Raw genomic sequence first — 15,000 nt, forward strand, 5'->3', positions numbered from 1 at the left:
GATCTTTTCTTCTTTGCTTCTATTAAATCTATTAACCTATTAATCTATTAACCGTAAATGGCCACAAACCCTTGGAAGGTTCAGTGGGCTCATCACCAGATACATATATATTTTTAGTAAGTTTAAATATGTATAGTACATAGGACACAAATGAATCCACACCCTAACAAGGTTTAAAAATATCTGAGCACATGTGTGTGCATCTCTGTGTGGACACTGAAGAAAATGACTGAGCTCATAAGTTTGGACCCCTGCAGTTTTCCTAAATTACTTTTTCTGGGGTTTTTTCTGTCTCTCTCTGATGCTCCTCTTTTATCTCTCTCACTCACCTTTACTCATCATAAAAATGCAGCATACTACCACTGTACTGGGAATGTGTGTGTGTGTCTGTAGTGCAGAGAAACTGCTGGTGGTGCAGTATGTAATGCAAATTTTCATGGTGAATATCACTGCAGGTAATAATGCATCACTGTGCACTCAGTCCTTCACATTATATAAGAATTATAAAAGGTTTGTTGCTATGCATGTTTTATAACACATTATAAATTTTGTTATAACTGTGTAGTAATTCCAAGAGTTTCTAGGGTGTCCATTCTGTGCCTATTTTATTTAAATGTGGCTATAGGACTTTTCCCCCATGTTCTCTTATTTTGGTCACTTAAGTCTTTGTTTGGTTTATAAAAGAAATACTTCGTATAAACATAATTTGGTTTTATATTGTTTAAGTCAGCACATAAAAAGATAGATGCAGGCTGTGGGGAAAAAAAAGTCTCCAGGAAATTTGGCTCCATCCACTGCACGTTATGACAGTCTTCATATACATATGAATGGAAGAAGCACATAACTAATCACTGTTCACATTTTCATAATTCCTATTATGCAAAACAAACTACTGTAGCTGTATCCACGAGTCTTTTATCAGTTTCTTTCCTTATTCCTCATTTCCTTTCAGTATAGTATTTTCCATCATTCTCTCTCTCTCTCTCTCTCTCTCTCTCTCTCTCTCTCTCTCTCTCTGCAGCTGAATTCACAAATTCCTGAGCCCTCCATATTGTAGCCCCCCCACCCCCATCACTGTCTGATAATAATTCTCTGAGGGCTTTACATATAAATCCATCATATTCACAATCCACTGATTACAATATACCGCTTATTCTGTGCCAAGTGCATTTTGCCTTACCTTTTATACCCGATTAATTTGCAGTTTTGTTCATTTGCCTTTGTCAGTCTATAGGTGAAGTATTGGCCAGATGATCCTTGAGAGTGCTGTAAATCTTACTAGGCCAATAAAATCAATTATGGTGCACATACATGTCAGTAAGACAAGCTAAAGTGCATGGCAGGAGATAGGAAACCTATAACCAAATATTGTATTGTACAGCAGTTTGTTGTTCTGTTTATTATATATGCAGCATTTAAAAAAAACTGCTCCAAAATGAATAATAACCATAATATTTCGTTACATAAAATTAGATCTGTACTGAGGCACGGACTGCCAATGTTTTTAATCAACATTTTTACAAAGATTTCATCAAAGGATGAATGTGACCATTCAGAAGAACTCTTATTCCATAGACTATTTCCAACCAAACCCCTCGTGCTGTAATAGCAAAGTATTAAGGCCTGTACTGTTCTCCTGAACTGCTCTGTCACTGCTGAATTTATCACCTTTTCTCTGTAAATCAGAGCCTCAGAAGCACATTCAAGCTGGTAATGAAGGATTTGACTTCATCAGAAACGCAGTTCCTCTGGTTTTAATGCACTCACCCTTGTCTCAACATTGTATGGTGCTCTATTTTAAGACAGAATTTGTCAGTAATTTTACAGAACTACTCATTTAAATTTTATATGGACAAATTGTAAAATTAAAGATTTTTTTACAGTATACATATTTTACTAACATCAGCTCTGATATATCAAAGTGTTTTCATGTGTGCAAGGAACTCTTCAAAACCAAAAAAGGTCCACACTCTCAAAACTTAGTCTTCAAAGATTTATTTTAATGCAACAAATATATCTTGGCTCACTCACATAGAGCACAAAATTCACAAAGCTGAATACATTTCATCCTTAGGCTTCATCAGCTCATGATTACACCTGTTGGGGTCTTCCTTTTTTTCTTGTCACACATTCTAACCCTAGCCAAAACAACAGGAAGAAACATATACATTTCTCCCCTATTGTCACATAAAGGCCAGAAACAATTGACAGCCATCCTCATAACTAACCATAGTCTACCTCCAACAGTTCTAAAACCAAGAAACAAGTAATAAATGAAAAATAATAATCATCCATTCATACATTCCTTTGTTTAAATCCTACACGTAAACACTAAGTTTGCTGTTGCTGTTTATGATCCAATCAGCAACCAGCTACCCTTTACAACTACGGTTACTCATTGAGCCCAGCACATGAGCACCCCAACCACCCACTGCATCACTAGCTCTTCACAGGGGTCATCAGGTAGGCATCTCCTCTCATTGGTGTTTCACTGAATTAAGCCCACAACACCTCCAGAAGGCTCAACAGTGAAGTCTGGCATCCCACACCATCCCACTCCAAGCCAGCTTTACAATCCTTCCTTACCCTTAACCATCACCAACCGTAAATCCACACTGGCCTACCTATTGATTAAGGCTGTACCTAACACCATTGGCACCGTTAATGCATGCTCAGTGCCATCAGATATATTGCCAGCAGCTACAGCAGTAAATCTACAGTGTATTTTCCCTGACTAGACCTTTCAGCTACTTTTGATAACTCCTTCACAGCTGCCTAAATAAAAATATAAACAAATAAAAAACCTACATATTTTACTAAAACACAAATTTCAGGATTGGAACAAATGAAATATATGTTACCCTACTTGAATTTAGACAGTCATTTCTGATGCCTACCTAATAAGAAAAACAGCCTTATAACCCTGCCCCAAAAACTAGCTCTAATAACATAACCCTAACCCTAAGGCTAGGCCTCTGCATCAAATTAATACAGAGTCTATGGCGTAAACTGCACAAGTGCATTAAACTGCTGTGAATGTTTATACTTGTGCATTGGTGTCTGCATCACTCTACAATTACACTGACAAAACACTAGGGCTGAATGTATTATGTACAAATGTAGTGCTGTTGTACTACTTTTATATTTTGTGAAATGCACTATTTAGGGGGTATAGCGTGCTATTTGAAACAGTGCATTGTTTACATGTGAGGCCAGGACTGAAACAAATCCAACATTGGCACTTATTTCCCACCTGGTTCCCACTCCTCATAGCATTTTTTTAACAGAAGAAAATAATTAATGAATTAATTAATCCATTATTTCATATGGTAACAAGAAAATAAACTAAAATTAATTGAATCAGTAAACTTGTTGCTCATTGTCATATGAAGAATGTACTTAGGTTGTCACTTTATACCCTAAATATTTTAAGGTGTGTTTTTTCTAGCATGTACTCAATGCAGGCATTAGGGTTGTGTCCTTCAACACATACATAGGATTCAGCTGCTCAGATAACATCATGGTGTACTATTTTTATCCAACATGTCTTGGGTTTCCCTAGCATGAGTCTAAAAATAGACAGAAGAAAAAAAGGTGGGTGTGTGTTGGGGGTTGGGTGTTGGTGGATGGTGAAGAAAAGAGAGCAAGAGGAGGAACGATTGAAAAACTAGTCCTCCTTGCTGGTGTAGCCTTATTTGAATTCAAGTGGTGGATCAATAATGTGTAAGTTCCTTGGCATTTAGTCAATTTTTAGTGCAGCCATCAATGCAGGTGAATCCACTGTGAACAGATATATTCACATCAGAGATAGGGTACATGCCATGTAAAGGTGACAGGAGATTAACATGGCATGTATTCATGCTCCATAACTGTCAAGTTCATATATAATTTCATCTGTTAAACCCAGTTCATACGGATTTGTACAGACAAACTAATTCCACACTCTTATAACTAATTTATTATATGGCAGTAACTGAATTACAAGCTTGCAAATTTAAGAGGTTATGCCTCACTTTTTTTACATTTTCTATGCAGATCTTCAAGTGACACCTCAGTACAATCCTGATAACTATTTCATACCCTACATTCTTAAATATCATGGTTCTACAAGGGTTCTTGATTAAAGAGAATGGTGTCAATAGAATCAGGAGCACTTAAAGAGCACTTTGCATGATTAAAATGTTCTTTACATCATGAAGTGGTTCTTCAGACTGATAGAGAATGTGCTATAATATGCTATAATGTGCTATAATATATTATGTATAGCACCTTTCAAATACAAGTTCTTCTATTGGTGCAATTCCAAGCTTGTTAGAGTTAGACTTGGTAGGTTTGACTGTTAATGGTTCTACAGAAGAAATTCTAGCATGCATCTTTAGCATGCATCAAAGTCTGTAGAGTCTGTAGAGATTATTTTTTTAAATATAAGGATCCAATAGGGCAGTTGGCTACCTTATCCTCCAGTAATAACTCCTGATGTCATGGTTTAAATTAGATTGCAACATTTCTGTGTGGATTTGATTGCACCCAGTGACACAAATCACTCCTTTAGGATGATGTGGTCCAAAGCTAAACACCTAACATTAGTATACTTCACAAGATTAGCTTTAGCTCACACACTCCATTCTAACTCATACCAGAGGCACTGGATTGTGTCCCATACTTCCACAGCTTTACAGGCCAGTGCTGTATGGACTTAAACCCCTTTACTTGACACTTGGCATTACACATGTGCAGCTCCAGGCCTTCCCAATTCATTGGCTGTGTTTTTCTTTGCACATTATACATGCTTCTTGGGCACAGTTGAACACCTGGCCAAATTTAAAGCAGTAGAAATCATTTATTATAAGAGTGTCAGAAAAATTCTGGGCAGAAGGTGCATGTGTCAGTGTTCAAGAACTTGAAGCTCATGCTTTTTGCCCTGTTGCCTCCTGGGAAAACCTCTCAACCAAGTAGTGTTCTTGACACTTGGGCTGTGCTGTTGAGAGCGAAAGCTTCCCAATATTCTCCCCAAAGGATCTTTCTGATCTAGATTAAAGGTTACTACATGGTTCCTGGTTCATGGTTCCATGGTTCCTACCAATGACTCTAGGAAAACAGCTGAACTTAATTTAAAACACCAACATTAATGAACACATGAAAACTGACATAAATCAAAGTGTCACTTATTGAAAAGGCTACTTTAGACACTCTCAAAAGTCCTGGCACCATCTTTGGGTCAAGCGGGGGTGTGAGGAGCAAGAGAGAGGGGAAATGTACCAAACGTAAAAACATAATACATAGGTAAACATTTTAGAAAACACCTGTGAACACTTAGGGTTCACAAGTGATGGGCGTGGCTAGAAACAACAGGAAAGACACATGGCAGGGAAAGCAGAACTGAACACATAATTCACAACATGACGAAGGACACAGAAGTTATCAGTGTAAAAAAAATAATTGGTGGAAAAACACAGACATATTTATTATTACGTACTCTGTGTGCTTATTTAAAGATACAGAATATTGTTTTTTTTGTTGTTGTTTGCTGTAATTAATAATAAACACATCACAAAACCAAAAGAAAGTCAATTTAATAGAACTGTCCTATGAAATTACTTTCAATACATAATGAAAACTTGTAACACTTTAAATATTACTGTTGTAATATCAAATTTACTTGCAAATGTTAAGTAAATTATACTTGACATCAAATGTAACATTTGAAAATATTAAGTAAATCTCACTTTATTCTATTTAACTTATTTATAAAATAAATATTTCAGACTCATCAAAATATTAAGTAAAGCTTGTCAGTGTTTTATGAATTAAGTAGATTTGATTATATTTTATTTAATATTTTAGTTTATATCAAGTTATATTACTGACAATTATGATGTAAATTATGATCATTTTCATTTGATAAATGTTTTAAAGGGATAATTGTCCGTATCATATCACATATCACAAATCACACAAAACACAATCACAATGACTTGGGTCAGTCTGGAAACAAGTATTTAATGGTTCATTCAATAATATTTCTGATTCAATTAACCATCTACATTCATACATTGTTTGTAACCCCTTATCTAGTTCAGGGTGGCAGTGAGTCCAGAGCTTCACCGGAATCATTGGGTGCAAGGCGGGAACACGCCTGGAGGGGGCGCCAGGATGATACATTCACTCAAACCAACACTTTTTAGAGTTACGAATCCTCCTACCAATGTGTATTTTTGGACTGTGGGAGGAAACCGGAGCACCCGGAAGAAACCCATGCAGATACAGGGAGAACACACGAACACAGACAATCACCAATTCAATCATTTTAATCAAGGAATTTCCTTCAAGGTTCAAGGGCAGAAGGTGGTGGGACTGGAGCCCATATAACACATAAAAATAAATAAATAAATAAATAAATAAATAAATAAATAAATAAATAAATAAATAAAAATTGAGCTGACAAATGAATAGCAGCAAGACTGGCATTAACCAAAAAAAACATGCATCCCCTCTCTAATATAGAACCTAATTCTTCTGTTATTTTTACTCTTAACAAAAGAAAACAGTATGAGTGAAGGTCCTCAAATGCTTGCAGTTCTGTAAAACAATCGCCACCATGAACTTAAACTGTTAATATCACTGCAGTATACAAGGCTAGCAATATTTTAGACTTTTAGCAACATTAACAATCAATGTCTCTTAAATAAATCATCAAATCTATATCTGTATCTCACCCACCCACTTCTATCCCTATGCAATGTTCTTGTCCCAAAATACGATACTGTATCAAAGGTCAAATGTCTTTGTTAGTAAATATTTTTTGTGTCAATATTATCTCACTCAAAGACAAATCTACAGCATCACATATGAAATGGTGCCTTTTAAATGGTAAGTTAAAACCTTACATTCCTCAGACAATATCCAGTCTTTTGAAGAGGCAGAACTGAGGACAGCAAGTCTGTGTCTGCACAATGGCATCCGAAGGTTCATCCAAAGAGTTGAAGTTCATTAAAAGATAACAGCGGTGTGTGAGCGGAGAATCTAACCAAACAATATTTTCGCAAGTGGTTGGTAGTTATTTGCAAAATTAAAAAGAATGGTAATATTGTGTAGCACAGTGTTGGGGGTATGCAAGAGAAAAAAAAATAACCCCATAAGCAGTGAGCAAGCTTTAGCACACCACATCCACTACCACATCCTGGCAATATCTTTCTTTCAAGAAGGATGGATACATCCTCGGGATCCTCTCCATCGTCACCACAGACAACCAGGATCCTGATGTGTCGAGTTACGTCACTGCGTCTGTTCTGCTGCATGCAATCAGAAAGAAAAATCAAGTTAATTATATTGAAAGAAACTGTCAAAGTGCTTGGATTTTAAATGACATCATTATTAGGACAAAAAATCAACACACACTAAAGACAACCATCATTAAACATAGCTCAAATTACCTTTTTTTCTATTTTTTTCTATTTTTTCTATTTTATGGTGAGCTGGCATTAGTAAAACATTTAAGGAAATGCTCTTAGCCATAACTTGTGTGCCCATGCAGCTTTACTTTGCCTAGTAACACTATAGTTTTTTAATGGAAAAACATGTGCAATTTTAAATAATTTTGACGTGTTTTTTAATGTATTTTTCGAGAAATCCTCTAAGATTAATCTCTATTTTCATCCTGTTGCCTTCCCCTTATAGCTGCACTTTAATAACATTAACCCTAATGTACTGTTTTTGGGATTACTTTATGGCAGACTACAAAATTCGTATTTAGGCTGCCTTTAAAATGCTAAGATGAATTAATTGTGTTTTATGGAGCTGTCGTGAGGGGATCTTCACTTGCATTAGAATTTTGAATTCATTACAATAGATATTTGGGGAGTCGACTCCTCTTCCCTAACGCCATTTACTGTAGTTTTATTTCTCCCGTTTCACTGTGTAGTGCTCAGTGGAAGAGATTTTGAATCATGCTCTGAAAATAACTTTGAATAATTCCCAATATCTGACCCATGTTGCATGACTAAAGAAAGATGTTTTAATTTTAGAGTTGGAAATAGTGTCAACTCAAGCAATTTTGGACTAAAATGTCATTACACGTTTGAAGGAAAGCACTCTCTATTCTGTACGACATAATGCAGTGCCATACTCTTTTTACCATGTGTAAAATGATTTCAGAGTGTGGTTCCAGAGTTGTCCTATGTAGTAGCTGCTCGGTAAACGGTGAGAGCAGTGGAAAACAGTATCGTTTAAAATGGACTAGCTATAAGTTGCTACAACAGCCCCAAAAAACAACAGACGGAGCATCGGGAACATGCGGGATTTACGTTCAGACATGCTTCGACAAAGTGACTCGAGCTAAAGTCAATTTATAAAAACGGTCTTACTGTTTATCACAACCAGCATACAAACCGGCCTAGCAACAGTGTTTAAAGTTTTATTAAGTAACTCACTGAAGCAAGCTGCTTGAGATTAACTTTAATTATCGCCAGCTAATTTAATGTAAACTATCATGGATGACTTTTTCCTTATGAAAATGGCTAACACTTTGAGCAATAACTCAAACTATCAAAATGCACACAGACCAGTATATTTTCACAAATATAAAAAAACGGGCAATAACGTACATTACTCTGGTGACAGCTCGGCCAATCTGCGCCTCCACAACTGCTCCAAAAGTCTACTCGCTGCCTCCTTCTTTGCTTCAAACGTCTCCTCGCTGCCACCTGCTTTGCTACAAATGTCTCCTTGCTGCCACCTTCTTTGCTCCATACGTCTCCTCGCTGCCACCTGCTTTGCTACAAATGTCTCCTCGCTGCCACCTTCTTTGCTCCATACATCTCCTCGCTGCCACCTGCTTTGCTACAAACGTCTCCTCGCTGCCACCTTCTTTGCTACAAATGTCTCCTCGCTGCCACCTTCTTTGCTCCATACATCTCCTCGCTGCCACCTGCTTTGCTACAAATGTCTACTCGCTGCCACCTTCTTTGCTCCATACATCTCCTCGCTGCCACCTGCTTTGCTACAAACGTCTCCTCGCTGCCACCTTCTTTGCTACAAAAGTCTCCTCGCTGCCACCTTCTTTGCTTCATAAGTCTCCTCGCTGCCACCTGCTTCGCTACAAAAGTCTCCTCGCTGCCACCTTCTTTGCTACAAAAGTCTCCTCGCTGCCTCCTTCTTTGCTCCATACGTCTCCTCGCTGCCACCTGCTTTGCTACAAAAGTCTCCTCGCTGCCACCTTCTTTGCTACAAAAGTCTCCTCGCTGCCACCTTCTTTGCTCCATACGTCTCCTCGCTGCCACCTGCTTCGCTACAAAAGTCTTCTCGCTGCCATCTTCTTTGCTATAAACGTATCCTCGCTGCCGCCTTCTTTGCTACAAAAGTCTCCTCGCTGCCTCCTTCTTTGCTCCAAACGTCTCCTCGCTGCCACCTTCTTGCTACAAAAGTCTCCTCGCTGCCTCCTTCTTTGCTCCATACGTTTCCACGCTGCCTCCTTCTTTGCTCCAAACGTCTCCTCGCTGCCACCTTCTTTGCTACAAAAGTCTCCTCGCTGCCACCTTCTTTGCTACAAAAGTCTCCTCGCTGCCATCTTCTTTGCTATAAACGTCTCCTCGCTGCCACCTTCTTTGCTACTAAAGTCTCCTCGCTGCCATCTTCTTTGCTAAAAAACGTCTCCTCGGTGCCACCTTCTTTGCTACAAAAGTCTCCTCGCTGCCTCCTTCTTTGCTCCAAACGTCTCCTCGCTGCCATCTTCTTTGCTAAAAAACGTCTCCTCGCTGCCTCCTTCTTTGCTACAAAACTCTCCTCGCTGCCTCCTTCTTTGCTCCAAACGTCTCCTCGCTGCCACCTTCTTTGCTATAAACGTCTCCTCGCTGCCACCTTCTTTGCTACAAAAGTCTCCTCGCTGCCATCTTCTTTGCTATAAATGTCTCCTCGCTGCCACCTTCTTTGCTACAAAAGTCTCCTCGCTGCCATCTTCTTTGCTATAAACGTCTCCTCGCTGCCACCTTCTTTGCTACAAAAGTCTCCTCGCTGCCTCCTTCTTTGCTCCAAATGTCTCCTCGCTGCCACCTTCTTTGCTACAAAAGTCTCCTTGCTGCCTCCTTCTTTGCTTCAAACGTCTTCTCGCTGCCTCCTTCTTTGCTCCAAACGTCTCCTCGCTGCCTCCTTCTTTGCTACAAAAGTCTTCTCGCTGCCACCTTCTTTGCTTCATAAGTCTCCTCGCTGCCACCTGCTTCGCTACAAAAGTCTCCTCGCTGCCACCTTCTTTGCTACAAAAGTCTCCTCGCTGCCTCCTTCTTTGCTCCATACGTCTCCTCGCTGCCACCTGCTTTGCTACAAAAGTCTCCTCGCTGCCACCTTCTTTGCTACAAAAGTCTCCTCGCTGCCACCTTCTTTGCTCCAAACGTCTCCTCGCTGCCACCTGCTTCGCTACAAAAGTCTCCTCGTTGCCATCTTCTTTGCTATAAACGTCTCCTTGCTGCCACCTTCTTGCTACAAAAGTCTCCTCGCTGCCTCCTTCTTTGCTCCATACGTTTCCACGCTGCCTCCTTCTTTGCTCCAAACGTCTCCTCGCTGCCACCTTCTTTGCTACAAAAGTCTCCTCGCTGCCATCTTCTTTGCTACAAAAGTCTCCTCGCTGCCATCTTCTTTGCTATAAACGTCTCCTCGCTCTCCACCTTCTTTGCTACAAAAGTCTCCTCACTGCCATCTTCTTTGCTATAAACGTCTCCTCGCTGCCACCTTCTTTGCTACAAAAGTCTTCTCGCTGCCTCCTTCTTTGCTCCAAACGTCTCCTCGCTGCCACCTTCTTTGCTATAAACGTCTCCTCGCTGCCACCTGCTTTGCTACAAAAGTCTCCTCGCTGCCATCTTCTTTGCTATAAACGTCTCCTCGCTGCCACCTTCTTTGCTACAAAAGTCTCCTCGCTGCCATCTTCTTTGCTCCAAACGTCTCCTCGCTGCCACCTTCTTTGCTACAAAAGTCTCCTCGCTGCCTCCTTCTTTGCTCTAAATGTCTCCTCGCTGCCACCTTCTTTGCTACAAAAGTCTCCTTGCTGCCTCCTTCTTTGCTTCAAACTTCTTCTCGCTGCCTCCTTCTTTGCTCCAAACGTCTCCTTGCTGCCACCTTCTTTGCTACAAAAGTTTCCTTGCTGCCTCCTTCTTTGCTCCATACGTCTCCTCGCTGCCTCCTTCTTTGCTACAAAAGTCTCCTCGCTGCCATCTTCTTTGCTATAAACGTCTCCTCGCTGCCACCTTCTTTGCTACAAAAGTCTCCTCGCTGCCATCTTCTTTGCTATAAACGTCTCCTCGCTGCCACCTTCTTTGCTACAAAAGTCTCCTTGCTGCCTCCTTCTTTGCTCCATACGTCTCCTCGCTGCCTCCTTCTTTGCTCCTAACATCTCCATTAAAAACAGCAGGTAACGTGTCTTGTATTATGCCAAAAGCGCATGCGTGAATCCGGACATGCTATACTTCAGTAAAATCAGCTTAGTATTATTATTATTACGTTTATTATTATAAATGGGCTGAGTGAGAAATGAAAACAATGAAAAGTATAAATACAGAAGCAGAACAATTATATTTATTCTTCAGTATGACTAAACTGTAACTCTTTAAGCTCAGTTGATTAGGTTTAATGCCTTTTTTTTGTCAACAAGTGCCCTTCAAAAATGTGTTAATCTCTTCAGTGTGAAGCATTTATAGGGATAAACACCCTATTTAGTAAATGAATTACTTTGGTTTTACAGGACAGTAGTGACAAAAAGTACCTTTACCCAATAAGAGTATGCCCATGGTGACATCTGTCACAAACTGAAATGAAGCAAAATGGTTAACATGTCACATCAGGATTTGAACCCGAAAATAGCTTCAGAATATGCTATGTGACCCCTTTGAAACAATAAGAAAAGGTCCTAATGAACAGCTCATTTGTTCTGTTTTATACTCCTTTTTTTCATTTATTGTAAACAGGGTCTGGGCTCTCATGGTCACCCACCATCTTTACTTCATCACCTGCCCAAAGAAAGAATGCTCCACAACTTCAAGATGTTAATCTAACCACAAAAAGGGACAGGATTTTAATATATATGTTGAACAAAACATTTTTATTTATTTATTTTATAGTAATGCTCTGGTCCTTTATATGAACACAAAGAATTACACACTGGGAGTACAATAATAATAATAAAAAACCCTAGCATATATTAATTCAAATGTCTAGGTTTAGGAAAATTCATATAATTTAATAATATCAAACTGTTCAGTAATTTGTTACTCTTTTCTTTAAAATAGGTGGTAAATTGCAAAATTAGCTCAGTTATTTTATTGAATTATATTTTTTACTCGTAAACTTGTAAACAATAGAAAATTATGTCGGCAAGCAGTTCTGTGTAGTGACTGGACAAACTCGTGGTTGCCTGGACTGAGTCACAGACAGTTCAGCCAATGAATGCCCGAGAATCACTTGTTTGAATTTGAGCGCCAGCTCCACCTGGAAACGTCACGTTCATTTACTCACAGTTCAGCCAATGAATGAAATTCCTCAGTTGTCATAATGGTTGAAATTCAAATGTCAAAATAAATGACTGTATTGAGCATTTGTATTTGTTAATGGCTTCAGTAAAAAATAAGAAAGCACTAGTGTATTATTTCCTGTCTATTTATGTAAAATTAAAGTATACCATTCTATGCTGAAGTTAAAAAAGGTGATTCTGCAAAATGTTCAAATAACTAAGTGTATTGATTTCTGTATATAAAAACTGGAATTTATAGAACAATATAACCTGACAAGGAATGTATTGTAAGATTACTGTTATTTTTACATGTTACTAGTCTTTTTTTCTTAATGGTATATGATTGTTACATAATTGAACATTTCTGAAAATATATTGAAAAATAAAACTTGGATCTGTAAACACCCTAACAACAGACTTTTATATAGGGTTAAATTTGTGTAAATTTACATAATTTTTCTGTATTTAACCAGAAACCTCCAGTACTATAATAGTGAGATCTCATGGATAAACAGTACATCATAATATTTAGTAGGCATATTAACCAACATTTAATGGTTATGCTCTGTACATATATAGGATAAGGACAATTATTGACTGGTAAAGTTCTGTTAATATAATTTGTAATAAGATTTAAAAGACATTAATGTTTATTCTTTTAATTCAAAAAGCCTGTAATTTGACAGATTCTTGCTGTAGATTGACTGAATAATTCTTTGAAATAACATAGCTAACCATTTTATTTAAAGATGGCAACTTTCAAATTACAGACCTTAAATGTATTTTTGCAGTATTTCCTTAATTTTATTAGATTTTAATAATGTAATTTTACAGCCAAATTAAGAATACATACAATGAAATTGTATGTATTCAATGAATTGTGATTTTACAGTAATAAACTGTTCAGTTACACATAGTATTTTACTGTAATTTTACAGGAAGTGTTTGGCAACTTTTGCTGCCAGACATTTGACAGTTTTTTAAAACCTTTTTTTTTTTTACAGTGTGTTCTTCAATGGTCAGGACCCCCAAAGGACCACCACAGAGCAGGTACGCTTTGAGTGGTGGATCATTCTCAGCGCTACAGTGACAATGATGTGGTGGTGATGTGTTAGTGTGTTATGCTGGTATAAGTGGAATAAAATACGTGCGGAGCTGAGCGATTTGGACAATGAGTGTAGAATCAAGGAGGTGTGGGGTGTTCATAATGTTATTGTTGATGGGTGAACGCACTACTTTTTGAAGACCTTGCTATAATTGACCATCTGTCTGTACCACTGTGACTCTGCTGTATCATTATTATATAACTCATTTAAAGGGTTCATTGCTGGCATGACCTGGACAGAGGCTGTGGTGAGTAGTTCACCCAGCCAAAGCTGCTTGAACTAAAGCAGGCCTTGAATGAAAACATTCTCTCAGGACCAATACATGCACTCGACTCAGGGGTTAAAAAAAACATAGGTGACCTACAACTAGATCTAGAACCTCAAGTTTCTGAGGGAGAGGAAAGGTACAGGTGAGGAATGGGGATGTTTGAGCAATCCGAGAACAGTCCTTGCCGTTATGTAGGGGGTTTGTCAAAGGTTCTCTAGTGGTTGCATCTAAAGTGGTGTTGTTCAAACTTTTTCTAGACTCCTGCACTCTCAATGGACACTCCTTTGTCACTAGCTTCTGTTCTCATTTAGAACCTTTCTCTTCTCTCTCTCTCTCTCTCTCTCTCTTTATTGTTTATTTCGAAAAGTGTTGTGAAATGTTCAGGACCCCTTGCTTCATCTCACCTCTACTCTTATGTCTGTTTCTCTGTCGATCAGTTGCTGCAGAGGGAAGCAGAGCTGGATCTTAATATGAATTATTAACATACACAGATGCATTTTTAAGCTTGTATTGATCTTGCATCTCAGAGTGTTATAAAGGAGCCTCTGGTACCAAGCACCCTGTGTGTGTGTGTGTGTGTCTGTGTGTGTGTGTGTGTGTGTGTGTTTATATGCTGGTGAGAAGGTGTGCACAGAGGAGCCTGAGGCTATAAAGTGCAGCACCTTGAACCACTATGTTCTCTCTCTCTCTCTCTCTCACACACACACACACACACACACTCACACACACACACACACTCACATACACTAACACACACTGCAGTGTTCTAAACACATGTGGTGCAGTCCAGTGCTACTTTTTTACTACCACAGCAAAGTAAGCATTCATACATTCACTGCAGCAAGAATCGACCCCCCCTCCATACCTTTCTCTGTGTCAATCTCTCTCTCTCTGTATATATATATATATATATGTTTTTTTCTCTTTTTTACTCTCATTCTCTTGCAATGACTATTTTGTGTGAAGTGCATGTGTGATTTTTGTATTTGTTTTAACTGAAAGTTAGATGGTGTGGGGAGTTAAAGGAAAAGGGTGGGGAGGGGGTTGTATTCCAGGAATAAGAATAATTTGATGTAATAAAGTAAATATATGTAAATATATATTTTATTCTCTCTCTCTAAGTTGTATTAGTGGGT

The sequence above is a fragment of the Hoplias malabaricus genome, chromosome 6 (assembly GCF_029633855.1).
Source record: "Hoplias malabaricus isolate fHopMal1 chromosome 6, fHopMal1.hap1, whole genome shotgun sequence".
In the NCBI taxonomy this organism is placed as follows: Eukaryota; Metazoa; Chordata; class Actinopteri; order Characiformes; family Erythrinidae; genus Hoplias; species Hoplias malabaricus.